This window comes from Narcine bancroftii, chromosome 3 (genome assembly GCF_036971445.1).
Source record: "Narcine bancroftii isolate sNarBan1 chromosome 3, sNarBan1.hap1, whole genome shotgun sequence".
In the NCBI taxonomy this organism is placed as follows: Eukaryota; Metazoa; Chordata; class Chondrichthyes; order Torpediniformes; family Narcinidae; genus Narcine; species Narcine bancroftii.
This window is the reverse complement of record NC_091471.1, coordinates 333,038,867-333,044,546: the sequence shown is the minus strand read 5'-3', so window position 1 is coordinate 333,044,546 and position 5,680 is coordinate 333,038,867.

Below are 5,680 nucleotides of genomic sequence, written 5' to 3'. Positions count from 1 at the left end.
TTATGGAGTGAGACTTGATCAGCTGGGTTTTTGTATCCTTGAACGGCAGGAGGTTTTGTGGAGTTTTAATGAAGGTAAATTTTGAGAGACATCGATATTAGGAAATCTTTTCCCCAAAGCAGAGAGCTCCAGAACGGGCAGTACGGTTAGTGCAACGCTGTTACAGTGCCAGCGATGGGGACCGGGGTTCGAATCCCGCTCTGTGAGGAGTTTGTACGTTCTCCCCGAGTCTGTGTGGGTTTTCCCTGGGGGGTTCCAGTTTCATCCCACTGTATAAAATGTACCAGGGGTTGTAGATCAATTAGGTGTAACTGGGTAGCATGGACTCGCGGGCTGAAAGGGACTGTTACCATGCTGTATGTCTAAATTTAAAAAAAATTAAAACTACAGGGCAAAAGTCCATGGAGGAGATATGAGGAAGAAGATTTCCACCCAGAAGGTGGCAAAATCTGGAGCACAGGGCCTGAATAGGTGGTGGCGGAAGGTAATTTTCGAACTTTTGAGGAATCAAGGAAATACTTGAGTCACTGAGGCATTGAAGGCGACAGAGCAAGTGCTGGGAAATTGGATGAATGCAGATGGTTGGCATGGACATGGCAGCTTGAGGGCCTGTCGCCATGACTACCCCAGAGATGTGCAGGAGGGTGAGTTAACTGGCCACTATGAAACAGCCCAAGTGTGTGGATGAGTGGTCTGTACTGGTGGTGGTGGGGGATGTTGGCTGAATACAGTGGGATGAATGGTGGTCAGAATAGATTGGGGCAAAGGGTCTGGTGTGAAAGAGCAAGAACTGAGAGCAGAGCAAGAGGAACACATGGAGTGACCATGGGGTGGGGTGGGTAAAACAGCAAGCTGACTGAACACAGGGCATGCCAAAAGCAGAGTGGAATGGGCAAGATCATCCTCAGGGTACAGGCACAGATGGAAACTATTTTATGACTTCTGTCCTCCCCAGATGACTTCCTTTTCTGAACTGTTATTCCCCTCAAATCACACTATTCTAGCAATATAACTTATTAGCAATATATTATCTTAGCAATATGAAAAACCTGCAAAGCATTGATATAAATACTTCATGAAGATATTACTGAGATGATAAAAAAGGAGGAACACGAAAGTTGAAGATAAATTTGGAAAAATTTAGGCTTGAGGAGGAGTGAGTGACATTCCCTGGTGCAACTGTCGCCTTCACTGGCTGGAATATTGCGATCTACCTCGAGACACAGAGCTGTTCCTCGAGACACAGAGCTGTTCCCCGAGACACAGAGCTGTTCCCCGAGACACAGAGCTGTTCCCCGAGACACAGAGCTGTTCCCCGAGACACAGAGCTGTTCCCCGAGACACAGAGCTGTTCCCCGAGACACAGAGCTGTTCCCCGAGACACAGAGCTGTTCCCCGAGACACAGAGCTGTTCCCCGAGACACAGAGCTGTTCCCCGAGACACAGAGCTGTTCCCCGAGACACAGAGCTGTTCCCCGAGACACAGAGCTGTTCCCCGAGACACAGAGCTGTTCCCCGAGACACAGAGCTGTTCCCCGAGACACAGAGCTGTTCCCCGAGACACAGAGCTGTTCCCCGAGACACAGAGCTGTTCCCCGAGACACAGAGCTGTTCCCCGAGACACAGAGCTGTTCCCCGAGACACAGAGCTGTTCCCCGAGACACAGAGCTGTTCCCCGAGACACAGAGCTGTTCCCCGAGACACAGAGCTGTTCCCCGAGACACAGAGCTGTTCCCCGAGACACAGAGCTGTTCCCCGAGACACAGAGCTGTTCCCCGAGACACAGAGCTGTTCCCCGAGACACAGAGCTGTTCCCCGAGACACAGAGCTGTTCCCCGAGACACAGAGCTGTTCCCCGAGACACAGAGCTGTTCCCCGAGACACAGAGCTGTTCCCCGAGACACAGAGCTGTTCCCCGAGACACAGAGCTGTTCCCCGAGACACAGAGCTGTTCCCCGAGACACAGAGCTGTTCCCCGAGACACAGAGCTGTTCCCCGAGACACAGAGCTGTTCCCCGAGACACAGAGCTGTTCCCCGAGACACAGAGCTGTTCCCCGAGACACAGAGCTGTTCCCCGAGACACAGAGCTGTTCCCCGAGACACAGAGCTGTTCCCCGAGACACAGAGCTGTTCCCCGAGACACAGAGCTGTTCCCCGAGACACAGAGCTGTTCCCCGAGACACAGAGCTGTTCCCCGAGACACAGAGCTGTTCCCCGAGACACAGAGCTGTTCCCCGAGACACAGAGCTGTTCCCCGAGACACAGAGCTGTTCCCCGAGACACAGAGCTGTTCCCCGAGACACAGAGCTGTTCCCCGAGACACAGAGCTGTTCCCCGAGACACAGAGCTGTTCCCCGAGACACAGAGCTGTTCCCCGAGACACAGAGCTGTTCCCCGAGACACAGAGCTGTTCCCCGAGACACAGAGCTGTTCCCCGAGACACAGAGCTGTTCCCCGAGACACAGAGCTGTTCCCCGAGACACAGAGCTGTTCCCCGAGACACAGAGCTGTTCCCCGAGACACAGAGCTGTTCCCCGAGACACAGAGCTGTTCCCCGAGACACAGAGCTGTTCCCCGAGACACAGAGCTGTTCCCCGAGACACAGAGCTGTTCCCCGAGACACAGAGCTGTTCCCCGAGACACAGAGCTGTTCCCCGAGACACAGAGCTGTTCCCCGAGACACAGAGCTGTTCCCCGAGACACAGAGCTGTTCCCCGAGACACAGAGCTGTTCCCCGAGACACAGAGCTGTTCCCCGAGACACAGAGCTGTTCCCCGAGACACAGAGCTGTTCCCCGAGACACAGAGCTGTTCCCCGAGACACAGAGCTGTTCCCCGAGACACAGAGCTGTTCCCCGAGACACAGAGCTGTTCCCCGAGACACAGAGCTGTTCCCCGAGACACAGAGCTGTTCCCCGAGACACAGAGCTGTTCCCCGAGACACAGAGCTGTTCCCCGAGACACAGAGCTGTTCCCCGAGACACAGAGCTGTTCCCCGAGACACAGAGCTGTTCCCCGAGACACAGAGCTGTTCCCCGAGACACAGAGCTGTTCCCCGAGACACAGAGCTGTTCCCCGAGACACAGAGCTGTTCCCCGAGACACAGAGCTGTTCCCCGAGACACAGAGCTGTTCCCCGAGACACAGAGCTGTTCCCCGAGACACAGAGCTGTTCCCCGAGACACAGAGCTGTTCCCCGAGACACAGAGCTGTTCCCCGAGACACAGAGCTGTTCCCCGAGACACAGAGCTGTTCCCCGAGACACAGAGCTGTTCCCCGAGACACAGAGCTGTTCCCCGAGACACAGAGCTGTTCCCCGAGACACAGAGCTGTTCCCCGAGACACAGAGCTGTTCCCCGAGACACAGAGCTGTTCCCCGAGACACAGAGCTGTTCCCCGAGACACAGAGCTGTTCCCCGAGACACAGAGCTGTTCCCCGAGACACAGAGCTGTTCCCCGAGACACAGAGCTGTTCCCCGAGACACAGAGCTGTTCCCCGAGACACAGAGCTGTTCCCCGAGACACAGAGCTGTTCCCCGAGACACAGAGCTGTTCCCCGAGACACAGAGCTGTTCCCCGAGACACAGAGCTGTTCCCCGAGACACAGAGCTGTTCCCCGAGACACAGAGCTGTTCCCCGAGACACAGAGCTGTTCCCCGAGACACAGAGCTGTTCCCCGAGACACAGAGCTGTTCCCCGAGACACAGAGCTGTTCCCCGAGACACAGAGCTGTTCCCCGAGACACAGAGCTGTTCCCCGAGACACAGAGCTGTTCCCCGAGACACAGAGCTGTTCCCCGAGACACAGAGCTGTTCCCCGAGACACAGAGCTGTTCCCCGAGACACAGAGCTGTTCCCCGAGACACAGAGCTGTTCCCCGAGACACAGAGCTGTTCCCCGAGACACAGAGCTGTTCCCCGAGACACAGAGCTGTTCCCCGAGACACAGAGCTGTTCCCCGAGACACAGAGCTGTTCCCCGAGACACAGAGCTGTTCCCCGAGACACAGAGCTGTTCCCCGAGACACAGAGCTGTTCCCCGAGACACAGAGCTGTTCCCCGAGACACAGAGCTGTTCCCCGAGACACAGAGCTGTTCCCCGAGACACAGAGCTGTTCCCCGAGACACAGAGCTGTTCCCCGAGACACAGAGCTGTTCCCCGAGACACAGAGCTGTTCCCCGAGACACAGAGCTGTTCCCCGAGACACAGAGCTGTTCCCCGAGACACAGAGCTGTTCCCCGAGACACAGAGCTGTTCCCCGAGACACAGAGCTGTTCCCCGAGACACAGAGCTGTTCCCCGAGACACAGAGCTGTTCCCCGAGACACAGAGCTGTTCCCCGAGACACAGAGCTGTTCCCCGAGACACAGAGCTGTTCCCCGAGACACAGAGCTGTTCCCCGAGACACAGAGCTGTTCCCCGAGACACAGAGCTGTTCCCCGAGACACAGAGCTGTTCCCCGAGACACAGAGCTGTTCCCCGAGACACAGAGCTGTTCCCCGAGACACAGAGCTGTTCCCCGAGACACAGAGCTGTTCCCCGAGACACAGAGCTGTTCCCCGAGACACAGAGCTGTTCCCCGAGACACAGAGCTGTTCCCCGAGACACAGAGCTGTTCCCCGAGACACAGAGCTGTTCCCCGAGACACAGAGCTGTTCCCCGAGACACAGAGCTGTTCCCCGAGACACAGAGCTGTTCCCCGAGACACAGAGCTGTTCCCCGAGACACAGAGCTGTTCCCCGAGACACAGAGCTGTTCCCCGAGACACAGAGCTGTTCCCCGAGACACAGAGCTGTTCCCCGAGACACAGAGCTGTTCCCCGAGACACAGAGCTGTTCCCCGAGACACAGAGCTGTTCCCCGAGACACAGAGCTGTTCCCCGAGACACAGAGCTGTTCCCCGAGACACAGAGCTGTTCCCCGAGACACAGAGCTGTTCCCCGAGACACAGAGCTGTTCCCCGAGACACAGAGCTGTTCCCCGAGACACAGAGCTGTTCCCCGAGACACAGAGCTGTTCCCCGAGACACAGAGCTGTTCCCCGAGACACAGAGCTGTTCCCCGAGACACAGAGCTGTTCCCCGAGACACAGAGCTGTTCCCCGAGACACAGAGCTGTTCCCCGAGACACAGAGCTGTTCCCCGAGACACAGAGCTGTTCCCCGAGACACAGAGCTGTTCCCCGAGACACAGAGCTGTTCCCCGAGACACAGAGCTGTTCCCCGAGACACAGAGCTGTTCCCCGAGACACAGAGCTGTTCCCCGAGACACAGAGCTGTTCCCCGAGACACAGAGCTGTTCCCCGAGACACAGAGCTGTTCCCCGAGACACAGAGCTGTTCCCCGAGACACAGAGCTGTTCCCCGAGACACAGAGCTGTTCCCCGAGACACAGAGCTGTTCCCCGAGACACAGAGCTGTTCCCCGAGACACAGAGCTGTTCCCCGAGACACAGAGCTGTTCCCCGAGACACAGAGCTGTTCCCCGAGACACAGAGCTGTTCCCCGAGACACAGAGCTGTTCCCCGAGACACAGAGCTGTTCCCCGAGACACAGAGCTGTTCCCCGAGACACAGAGCTGTTCCCCGAGACACAGAGCTGTTCCCCGAGACACAGAGCTGTTCCCCGAGACACAGAGCTGTTCCCCGAGACACAGAGCTGTTCCCCGAGACACAGAGCTGTTCCCCGAG